Below are 12,609 nucleotides of genomic sequence, written 5' to 3' on the forward strand. Positions count from 1 at the left end.
TGCTCTTCAGTGATTTCCTGACGATTTTTGCTTCAGTTCCTTTAAAAACAACAACAACAACAACAACAACAACAACAACAAACATGATCAAGGTTTTACCATGGTACTTTTGTCAGTGTGGTGATTTACTTGTTATAGGCGATATCGGTCAATATCGGTGATGTTTGTCTTCGCCGTTACAAATAAATCGCTACTTCAGTATCATACCGTATATTAAGTGGAACGCGTTGAACGGCAGCAGACAGACCTGGAGGATGTGAGCGCTACTGCTGTCTGGCCCCGCCCGGGAGGAGTGACTTCAGACCGGAGCTCGAGCTCTTCAGAGTCCTTCACTTCACGCGCCACACACACCAGCGCATTTTCCCGCGATTAACATTTGGATTACAACGGCGTTTCGCGCGCGCGGTAAGTAGCACGCACACGTCACCGCGGATTCTGCCGCTGGAACTGGTTTCCCCGCGAATCCTTGGAAACCGTTGGAGAGAAAACAGCGCGCGCTGGTCGCCTCGCGGGAGGAAGGGAGGTCGTTCCAGCCGCCTCCTCACGCTCCTCAGCAACTTTGCGAACGCTTGTGTCCGTTAAACGGCTCGCGTACTTTCCACTGCGGCGTTTCTGTTTCTGTGCGAGTGTGTTTCGTTTGAGTTGTTGGTCTCAGTGTGGGTGATGCTGTCCGAATGTGTGAGTATCGATCTGTGATTAATAAATAAATCGAATGCGGGACCGTTATTTGGTTCGGACGCGCCGCGCGGCGCTATTTTGAATCGGAGCGTCGAACTCTACCATAGTTATCGTCATATTTATTTAACTTTAGTTGCCCATACTAATTGTGTTGTTAATAATACTAATATGGTCTTGTTTCTGGTGTTTGAAATTGTATTTTTGATATCAGTAACGTTCGTTACTTAAACGGTTCGTTACTTTTATCGATATTTTACCCACATCCTGTGTTTAGTTTCTTTATAAAACATCTGTGGAATGTAAACAAAGTTAAAAGTAGTCTCAATGGTGTCAGGTGGTAATACCACGGTATTTTGGTGTGATATGAATTACCATGTTAATGATATTTACAGTGTACCTCAACGAATACCTTGGTTTTACCAGGGTAAATGACCTAAACTGTGGTGCTTTTTTTGTGTGAAAGAGACTCTTGATGTTTTTCAGCTCGATTTATTATTTCTCAGAAAATCTCCTTGACAAATCGGCATTAGAACAAAGTGTGTTTATCGTTTGCATGAGCTCCAGTTCCTTTTCCTCTGAATAAACTCGTACAGATAACAGGCTTTAGGTATTTAACGGGTTATTATTATTATTATTTTTGCTTCTGTAATATCGACTGCTGTAAACATGCCTGTCGGACAGATAACCTCAAGAATGTTCCTCTTTTTAAATTGAGATGTCTGCTCAGGATTATACAACGCTGTCCTTTAAACAGCAAGGCTTCTGTGGCATTTGAGCTTCTGCTTTGATCAGGTGTATTAGTGAGAGCTTTTGCGACCTTTAAAGGCTTTATGAAGTGTTCAGGTGTGTGTGATTGGAGACGATGTTCCTTCATGCGCGTCTACCTGCGGCTCTGTCCTGCATGCATGCTTACACACTGACAGCCATCAGACAGACGCATTCTATCTCTGCTGCACATGGTGCACCATTTCAAAGTCAGCATTGAATATAAATGCACTCTATTTTCTTAATGCACTGATGTTATTGTGAACAATTAATCAATGCATATTTTTCATTTGTGCTTTTTAAGGCTATATTGTAATTTTATTTCAGGACAGATTCTCTCTGGTGACGGCTGCCAATCATTTGTCCATTTAAACCCCGCCCCTTTCTTACAATCAGCTGCAAGCCTCCGGTTTTCAAAGCCACGCCCATATCTCAACATCCAATCAACAACTGATGGACAGAAATGAGTCCCCGCCCTATTTTTTTTTTTCTGATAACCCGTTGCACTCAGATGTACGTCTCGATACAAAAAATTTGTGGCTCGTTCCATTTCATTGCGACTTTAATTGCTGTTCAGACCTACATGAATGCTCATCCAAGTTTTCCGATTTTTACAATACGTAAAAATAAAAAATGGAGATGGTCTAAATGGTTATGCACATTTACTGTCTGACAGTAGATGACACGTTTAGAAAATCAGAAATACGCTGGTTACTCCAGGACGCAAAATGCTACGTAACTTCACGTTGTTACGAAGAAAAGATAGTCATACAGTATTTACGTTATAAACACGTAATTCAAATTTTTGTATTCCCTACATGTAGGGCTGCACAATTAATCGAATTTTTCATTGCGATTAAAATTACGGATGCCACAATTACATAATCGTTCAAAGTAGGGCTGACGCGATAACCGCAATATCGCAATACCGCGCTATTGACGAGCAAACCGCAGAGGAAAGCAAGAACCGCAGCAACTGCGATTTTTGCGTTTTATTTTTTCGTAAGGTTATGCCCTTCTCGTTTTACACTTCATGCATGTGGACTAAATATTAAACAAGTTACTAATGATAACATAATGTGTACCATGCTGATTTGTACAGAGGCTCAGTAGATTTGCACTTAACAAGCCTAAACAGACAGTGAATGAGAGAGAGAGATCGACTGAGCACGTGCGATTACTTGCGCCTGTCATCCAGGCAGAGTCATATATATTTGTGAAAATAGGTTGTCATGTCCAAGGAAAGCGAAATCTCTGTCTTAGCATCGACGCATAGCTGGTCAGCTGAGCCTTCTGAAGTGTCGCTCAAAGTTAAAATGATTTCAACAGCGTGTTTCATTACGTTTCTTTGAATGAATCAGCGTTTTTGAATGTGTAGTTGAATGACAGCCACCACCTTGTGGCGCAACACTGTAACTGCACTGACTGACAGCCCGTCTAGAACTCACGCAGGAGGAAATATCAATAGAAAGTCTCTTGTCTAGTCAGATTAGAAGATCAGATTACAACTAGGCTAACTGTTATACATATAGGCTAACGATAGCCTAACAATCTTATTGTCAGGTTTATGTTCTGTTATGTGGACCGTTATTTTGTCATCCTCTTCTGTTTACTTCCTGTTTCAACGCTATTTGGTTTCGGTTTCATTGTCTTCTGAATATGACCTCGTTAGTTATATCGTAACACATACACACACAAATTATATATTGAAGAGGAGTTTCACTGGTGTAATAAAACCAGTTAATTTAGGTATTACACAAAACATTTTATAGTGTGTAAAATAAGGCTGCACAATTAATCGAGTTTCTAATTGTGATTACAATTATGGATGCCACAATTATGTAATTGTTCAAAGTGGCAATTAATCGTTCAAAGTCCACTTATGTTATTCTGCGTGCTTAAGATCCCTTTTTTTAAAAAGGGTTTTTCCCATTATTTTAGTTTGTTTTAGTATAACATAATACCATTCATATTTTAACTTTTTTATAATTTAAAGAAGAAACCAATCCGATGTATAGTTGACATTTGAGGCTTAATACTATAGAAAAGCACTAAAAGTTTTTCAGTTAGAGTGTTTTCAGCTTATTTTCATATAAAAATACGGCATGCAGTTGCATCAAACAATGGTATAAACATCATTCAATGTAAATTGTGATAATCGTAATTAATAATCGCAATTACAATTTCAAGGGAATAATCGACAATTATGATTTTTGTCATAATCGTGCAGCCGTACCTACATGTTTATCAAACAACACCATGAGTACAGAGATGAGATCCAGATATAGTAAAATACTAAATACGGCGCCACCAAGTTGTGGTTTTATGTAACAGCCGTGTCTCTGAGCATGTGACCAAAAGTGTGAGTCCTGTTGGTTGGCAGCCCCTCTTTGTAAAAATCTGTTGCATATGTTTGTGACACATTGACAGCCGTTCATTCAGATTAAATTATTTATCACACTGAATATCTGTCCTGGTGTGAACAGGCCTTTAGTTTGTTTCTCGCTCTGATATTAGCTGTAAACGTAAGTGTCGAGACTGTTATAACCCACGATGATCCTCTGATGTTGTTGATTTGGTTTGTGTTTTGATGTGGCGTTAGCGTGTGAATAATTCCAGCAGCAGAAATGAGATTGTTACTCATGTAATATTAACAGGCTGGGTGAAACAGACAACGTCTTTATGAATTAATATGCTCCGCACACGGTGATTGACATCAAAAGCTGTGTTCTGAGCGGTGCGGCGTCTCTGGATTTTCACAAACACCTGCGGCTGCACAATCCATGTGCTGCGTTTGCTGCAGACGTTGAGTTGAACAGTGACCCCGCTTTACAGCGTCAGTTTAATCTGGGCACTGACCTGTTTACAGCGCGCTTTACAGCTTAACGTGGGTGGATGAGATTAAAACACTGTGTGTGTGTGTGTGTCGGTGCATGAATGCATCTGCTGCAGCAAAGTTTTTTGCAATGCAACACAAATTTTAGAGATTGCAAAAGGCTTATTTTGTTATTTTTGTGATGATTATTGGTTGCATTTGCAATAAACTACCTCTACTTTGCTCTGAGGAGCAAGCGGTCCACGAATCTTCCTTTTTGCTGAGCCACAACAGACACCTTTTTTTTTTTTTCCAGGCAAACATTGCCCATATTAGCACAAAGGCTTTTCAGTTTTGTGTCAAAAGGATCTCAGAACGCTGTTAGTCATGACCAAAGTCTGACGTAGGAAGTGTTTGATGTTGCGCAGTCTGCTGTGACTTACCCATCAGACCGTGTGTATGTTTGTGTGTTTACATACGTTTCTGCCCCATGTGAGAGCTATTAATGAGACTCTCAGCCAATCAGATACAGCCTTACATCCTGTACAGGAAGTGACCTCACGGGCCGGGCCGGTAACTGTGTGTGTGTGAGGAAGCTGCTGGTGCCGAAGTGACTTTGTAGAAGACTTTTCCTTGCATTGTTGTTGGGTGAACACGAGCCAAAACACACAAGCGCTCCAGAAATTGCATGCATGTCTCAGTCTGCTGCTGCAGTTTCATGAAAAAATCAACGTCAGCGTTGATTCTAATGCAGACTAACCAAGCATCATGTTGACTGTAGTTATAGTCTAACCATAAACACATGTGAGACACGTGCCAGTGCTACAGCTTTACTCAATATAAACAGTTCTTCAGCATTTTTACTACCACGCTCATATTGCAGTAGAAACACGTAGGACGAATGTCATTAGTTATGTAATTCTGATAAGGACACGTGAGTCAGATCTGATGAGGTTTAAGTTCATGATTTTCTTCATGCTGGTGTTTCACAAACTCGGCAAGTTCAACAGGTTGCTTCATGCTGTAAGTCCATCACAAATGTGGTAAACCAGTGTAAAAGCATCTCGCGTTGATGGTGAACAGGTTGGTGGGGTTGCGCGAATCTTACAGGAAGTGAGTTTACATGCACTTTAATTATTTACCGGTAATGTCTTTTTAAATTTGAAGTCTAAAGTCTTAAAGTTGGACTAACAGAGCTAGATGATTTGATTTTCTTCATCCTGCATTACAAAGCAAATAGATAAAGTCGGCATGAAATGTAAATTCACCCTGTCTATTTTCTAAATGCATTTTATAGATCATATTGTGGAGGATTTTTACATGCATATAATTTTTTTTTAACCTGGTAATGTTTAATCAGAATATCATAACTGGATGATCTTGTCTTTGGTGACGTATGCAGGATTTCTCCAATCATTTCATGCTCTTAGACTCCGCCCCTGCAAGCTCACACTCATCTGCATACACTTTTTGAGAGCCACGCCCACATCCGAACATCCAATCAACAACCAATGCACAGAACCAAGCCCCGCCCAACATTTTTATTTTTTTCGGTAATCTGTTACACTCAGATATACATCACAAACATCTGTCGCTACTTCAGTTTTATTGCGACTTTAATATGGCATTAAAGCAGCTTGTGATTGGTTGTTGATTTACTGTAACATTCTATCTCAGCAAGTTTTGTTAACCCTCAAAATGAGAAGTGAGATATTGCTTTGTGCAGGGTTAAAACACGTCAGTGTGAAGATCCTGATGATGAGACGGGATCTCATGTGTGTGGCTTTGCTTTCTGAAGTTTCATTAGCAATCAGGAGGTTAAACCGACTTTCACACATCTGCTCTTCTTCAGACACGCACAGTAACGTCTACGCATCTCCTCTCTGCAGCCGGATTGTTTATTTGCCCATGGGTTAAGCTGAATGGGGTTTGCTGTCAGATATTTTGAGAGCTTCATTCTCGCAGCCTTTACTTGTACCTTCCTGTACCAGGCGGCTCCGCCGGGGGAGTGTGTGTGTGTGCATGTGCTTGTGCGTGTGTGTGTGCGTGTGTGTGTGCGTGTGTGCGTGTGCGTGTGCGTGTTTGACAGTCAGCAGAGCAGTTTGCACGGCAGCAGTGGAAGTGTGTTGTTCTGCATGCATGTGCATGATGTTTGCGGCTGCTGCACACTGGCATCGTTATTCGCATGCATGCATCCATATTTTTATTCATTTATGGCCTTCTGAAGCTTTTGCTTTTTGTCCACTTTAGTCTTGAAACCGCTTTGTTCCCCTGCTGGGCCGAGACGTCCATCCAGTGTGAAATATTAATGAAAGCGCAATCATTACTCTAAAAGCACGAGCTTTAAAAGCAGGCAAAAAAGAGCGATTAGTTCCCAGCGTCCTGCGCTTCAGGAGCAGACGAGAGACCGACTGCTCTCGCTCGTGTTCTTTAATTAGCTTTAAATCTAGAGAGAATCGCCAGCATGTCTTCAAATTAATTTGACATTTAGAAGAGCGGCCCGTGCTACAGTGGTACATTTATTCATCGCACAGACCAGTTTTTTTGTAGCATGTGCGACATATATGTCGAACTGTACAGCCCTGTAGGGGGTTCTGGGTTGTTGTTTGGGTTTTTCTAAGGAGTTTAAGGTTGTTGCTAGGGAGTTCAGGGTTGTTGCTCGGGTGTTGCTAGGGAGTTCAGGGTTGTTGCTCGGGTGTTGCTATGTAGTTCATGGTTGTTGCTCAGGTGTTGCTAGGGCAGGGCTGTACGTTAACTTTTTTTTCACATAGCACTGGTGCTACAGAGGTTGAAAGTTTTGTAGCACAGGCCAAATGCTAGGGAGTTCATGGTTGTTGCTCAGGTGTTGCTAGGGGGTTCTGTGTTGTTGTTAGGGAGTTCTGGGTTGTTGTTTGGGTGTTGCTAAAGAGTTTGAGGTTGTTGATCGGTTGTTGCTAGGGGGTTCTGGGTTGTTGCTCGGGTGTTGCTAGGGAGTTCATGGTTGTTGCTCAGGTGTTGCTAGGGGGTTCTGTGTTGTTGTTAGGGAGTTCTGGGTTGTTGTTTGGGTGTTGCTAAAGAGTTTGAGGTTGTTGATCGGTTGTTGCTAGGGGGTTCTGGGTTGTTGCTCGGGTGTTGCTAGGGAGTTCATGGTTGTTGCTCAGGTGTTGCTAGGGGGTTCTTTGTTGCGAATAAGTGCAGTGTCCAGTGAGTGTAACTCTACCGCTGAGTTAACATTTGATGTGAATGTATGTCGAGTTGTATTATTGAGACGGAGGCAACTGCAACTGATAGAATGTGAGCTGTAGCACGATACTATATTTCTTCAAAAGCAGATCGTGGAGACATTCAAAAATCGGCATATCGCACACCCCTAACTACCAAGTATAATCAATCTCACACACACAAACAAGCACAACGAAATCACTTCACACTATTAAGCGGCTGTGTTATGAACATGCAAAAGTGTATCGCACCCGTGCTACAGTGGTACATTTATTCATCGCACAGACCAGTTTTTTTGTAGCATGTGCGACATATATGTCGAACTGTACAGCCCTGTAGGGGGTTCTGGGTTGTTGTTTGGGTTTTTCTAAGGAGTTTAAGGTTGTTGCTAGGGAGTTCAGGGTTGTTGCTCGGGTGTTGCTAGGGAGTTCAGTGTTGTTGCTTGGGTGTTGCAAGGGAGTTTGAGGTTGTTGCTCGGATGTTGCTAGGGAGCTCAGGGTTGTTGCTCAGGTGTTGCTAGGGGGTTCTGGGTTGTTGCTAAGAAGTTCAGGGTTGTTGCTCAGGTATTGCTAGGGGGTTCTGTGTTGTTGTTAGGGGGCTCTGAGTTGTTGCTCGGTTGTTGCTAGGGAGTTCAGGGTTGTTGCTAGGGGGTTCTGGGTTTTGCTCGGGAGTTTGAGGTTGTTGCTCGGTTGTTGCTAGAGAGTTCAGGGTTGTTGCTAGGGAGTTCAGGGTTGTTGCTAGGAAGTTCAGGGTTGTTGCTAGGGGGTTCTGGGTTTTGCTTGGGAGTTTGAGGTTGTTGCTTGGTTGTTGCTAAGAAGTTCAGGGTTGTTGCTCCGGTATTGCTAGGGAGTTCTGGGTTGTTGTTAGGGAGTTTGAGGTTGTTGCTCGGTTGTTGCTAGGAATTTCAGGGTTGTTGCTTGGTTGTTGTTAAGAAGTTCAGGGTTGTTGCTCCGGTATTGCTAGGGAGTTCTGGGTTGTTAGGGAGTTTGAGGTTGTTGCTCGGTTGTTGCTAGGAATTTCAGGGTTGTTGCTTGGGTGTTGCTAAGAAGTTCAGGGTTGTTGCTCCGGTGTTGCTAGGGAGTTCTGGGTTGTTGTTAGGGAGCTTGAGGTTGTTGCTCGGTTGTTGCTAGGAATTTCAGGGTTGTTGCTTGGGTGTTGCTAGGGAGTTCTGGGTTGTTGCTAGGGTTTGATTCCCAGGAAATGCATGAACTGATAAGAAGTTTACATTGAGTGTAATATAAGTCGCTTTGAATAAATCAAATGAATGTATAAAACTTTTAATCAAACAAATTAATTAATCTTTAAAAATGTAGTCATGTTACATTTGAACAATTCCTTTCATTTATTGGCAAACAGTGCTGTACAACAGGTTTACTGTTTAAATTAAAACGTGTACAAAAATTGTGCAATATTAATTTAAAAAATGTTTTAATGAACTGTATTATTATAATTATAAACGTGCAGACTTCATATTTTAATAGCAGTCTTTTTGCGCTTTAATATTCACAGACAGTATTCACAATTTAAGTGTACAGCACATCTTTTGATTTATTCTTCCAAATTTTGCAGTATTCCTTCTGTGTTTTGGGCATGGCAGAAATCACAGGGCCGTATGAAGTGTGCCAGTCGTGGCCATCAGTCATTAAAACATTTTACATAATCATAATTCATGATTCAGGATTATGTTATGAGCTGGAGTTTGTATTAAATGTTTTATTTCTTGTTGATTTATATTCAAACCCACAGTCAGACTCTGAGCCGGTGGATGTTACGTGGCAGACGGCCGTGTCGCAGCAGAAACAATAGTCAGTCTGTGGAGGCTTTGGCGTGGTCACATCTCTCAAAAATAAAAGCCCAATCTTTTCCCCAAATGATGTCAGAGCTCAGTGTGTGTGATGTACTGCTGCGGTCACAACGGCCCGAAATAGACAAAACAAACACACAAGCCTTTCCCGTTCCACAGAGCTTTTCCATGCAGCGCCGCTGGACTCGAGCCTGTTATGAAGGACTCAGAGCTTCATTGGGTTTAATGCAGGAACGCTGTTGGTGTGACCCGGCACGCCTGTTGCTTTCCTGACCGCTTAGTTTGGACGTGGTTTCATATTTGGTTTGGTTTTTGTCACAGTTTGTTAGCAAGGGCCTGTTTAATTTTTCCCAAATTCTGTTTTCCATTTGAATTTTTGTAGATTCTGTTATAATCATTTATTGCAGGGTTTCCAAATCTGGGATTTAAGAGTTGATGAAAAGCTAGTAATTGAATGAAAAAAAAGTATAATTAAAATAAATAATAATTAATTAAATAAGAAATAATTAAATAATTAAATTAAAATAAATTAATAATTTTAAAAGTAAAAACACTTAAAAATAAAAAACTGAAATATTTTATTTTATACATATATTTAATTAAATAATATTTAATTTCTTGACCTGCATGTCACTGTTAACTGACACCAGAGAACTGTGAACATGTGAATGCGTCATTAAATGATTGAAATATTAAATTTTTAACTATTCACTACTATAATGAAAAGAAAACTCTTTTTATAATAAAAAAAATATTTTTAGTGTCTAATGAAGCAGATTCATATAGTTGTGACATCTGACCTGTAAATAATAAATAATTCAGGTGGCCAAAAAATATGAAAATATTTTGCAGACAGGGTTAGATATTTTACAGAATAGACATTTTCCATAATTTCTCGTCACTATTATCAGCAGATAAGCAAACTATCAAAATCTGTGCAGCACCATTAGTTTGTATGACATTTCTGCGGTCGTGCTTTTGTTTTTGGCTCAGTAAATACTCGTTATGAAATCTGAGGCTGATGTGATGACTGATGTTTTAACTGCTTGTCCATATGTATTATCCATAAAGGCTCTTACTACAGTCTGAGTCCATAAGCTGCAGCTGTGTTTCTACAGGAGCTGCTGCTCATCAATGCAGATGATTAGAGTGATTGGTTATGGCTGTTTCACCTGTCACAGGTAATCGTGTCTCACCGCTGACCCCCTGCTCTTCTCTTCTTTCTATAGCTGGCCTGGTTTGGGCTGATAACTGGGGAGACACTGACCCAGAAACAGCCTGAGCTGACGCTGACAATCACACACATGCACACACACATGCACGCACACGCACGCACACACACACACACGCACGCACGCACGCACACACACACACACATACACATACACTCACATGCGCACACACACTCTCACACACACACACACACACACACACACACACACACACAAACACTCTCTGATGTCCTTGAAGGTTGATGTATTCAGGCTGGATTTCTTGTCCTAGTTGTCGAGGACTTGAAGCAGAAACTGTCATTGCATGCAGAAACCTTTAACTCTTTAGAAATACTCATCCATCAGACCGACTGGAGAATAACACCGATTCAGCAGAAACAGATGCAGATAAATATATAATTGATCAGTGACAGTGATCTCCTCCATATAAATGTCTCTCATATCACGACACACACTCTCTGTCTGCTATATAGTAATTTTACCATTTTAATCAGTATTTCATGTTTGTTTATTGAAGTGCTCTGTTATTAAGCAGGATATATGATCAGTATCACAGAGTAAACCGGTTTATGGTGGTTTTCTGACCTGGTCACTCTGTCTGGGTTTATTTTATGATGTGTAAACCACATTTTCCCCTCACACACTACTCATGTCTGTGTGTGTGTGTGTGTGTGTGTGTGTGTGAGGAGCTCAGGGTCACATGTGTGCTGTGAAGAGGTCAGAGGTCAAAACTAAGTTTAAATCCTGAGTTTTGTTTAGCTGGCGTGAACAGCGGCGTTCTGCAGGAATCTGATGCACTCGGCACGAGTAAAACAGAGGACGCACTTGCTGAGCGAGTTCATGGCAAACTGGGTTCCCATTTGTAACTTGCTAATCATGCTACAAACATGCTAGCAACATGCTAACAACTGGCTAATCATGCTAACAACATGATAGTAACATGCTAATCATAATAGAATCATGCTAGTAACTTGCTTATCATATTAACAACATGCTAATAATATGCGAATCATGCTAGAATCATGTTAGTACCTTGCTAATCATTCTAACAAGATGCTAGTAACATGATAATCATGCTAGAAAAATGCTAGCAACTTGCTAATCATGCTAGAAATATGCAAGCAACATGCTAGTAACTTGCTAATAATGCTAACAACAGGCTAGTAACATGCTAATCATGCTAACAATCTGCTAGTAACATGCTAATAATGCCAATAACATGCTAATTATGCTAGAAACAGGCTAGTAACTTGCTAATCATGTTAACAACATGCTAGTAACATACTAATCATGCTAGAAACATGGTAGTAACTTGCTAATCATGGTAACAACATGCTAGTAACAGGCTAATCATGCTAGATACATGCTAGTAACTTGCTAATCATGGTAACAACATGCTAGTAACAGGCTAATCATGCTAGATACATGCTAGTAACTTGCTAATCATGGTAACAACATGCTAGTAACAGGCTAATCATGCTAGATACATGCTAGTAACTTGCTAATCATGGTAACAACATGCTAGTAACAGGCTAATCATGCTAGATACATGCTAGTAACTTGCTAATCATGGTAACAACATGCTAGTAACAGGCTAATCATGCTAGATACATGCTAGTAACTTGCAAATAATGATAACAACATGCTAGTAACAGGCCAATCATGCTAGATACATGCTAGTAACTTGCTAATCATGGTAACAACATGCTAGTAACAGGCTAATCATGCTATATACATGCTAGTAACTTGTTAATCATGATAACAACATGCTAGTAACAGGCTAATCATGCTCGATGCATGCTAGTAACTTGCTAATCATGGTAACAACCAGGGGTGTGGTCGCTTGACTCGAGACTTGACTCGGACTCGAGTCCCAAATTTGATGACTTGCGACTCGACTCGACATAATTAAAGAAGACTTGAGACTCGACTTAGACTTTGACAGCAAGGACTGCTGTTAAATATTCCTCACTTCTTCTGTTTGTCCGACACCGAGGTGCACCATGAGTGACGGATCCGCATCCCGCCACAACCCTCGCACTCTGCCAACTCGATGTTCTTTCATTTTCATTTTTATTTGTAATAAACACCTCTCTGAGACCTGTTTTTGTCAG

General features: G+C 40.8%; 1 protein-coding gene across 2 annotated transcripts in view; it reads left to right on the forward strand.

The window, feature by feature from the left end:
- Positions 1-255: 255 nt before the first annotated feature.
- Positions 256-12,609, forward strand: part of LOC107671822 (protein phosphatase 1 regulatory inhibitor subunit 16B-like) — a 43,385-nt gene continuing 31,031 nt past the window's right edge. The window contains exon 1 of one of the 2 annotated variants that reach the window (XM_016464804.1): positions 256-405. The gene's annotated coding sequence lies outside the window, so the exon portion shown is untranslated. Of the gene's footprint in view, positions 406-436; positions 679-12,609 lie in introns of those variants that run through there. The other variant, XM_016464805.1, reaches the window with a different exon arrangement.

Source organism: Sinocyclocheilus anshuiensis, unplaced genomic scaffold, assembly GCF_001515605.1.
Source record: "Sinocyclocheilus anshuiensis isolate Anshui unplaced genomic scaffold, SAMN03320099.WGS_v1.1 scaffold3217, whole genome shotgun sequence".
Classification (NCBI taxonomy): Eukaryota; Metazoa; Chordata; class Actinopteri; order Cypriniformes; family Cyprinidae; genus Sinocyclocheilus; species Sinocyclocheilus anshuiensis.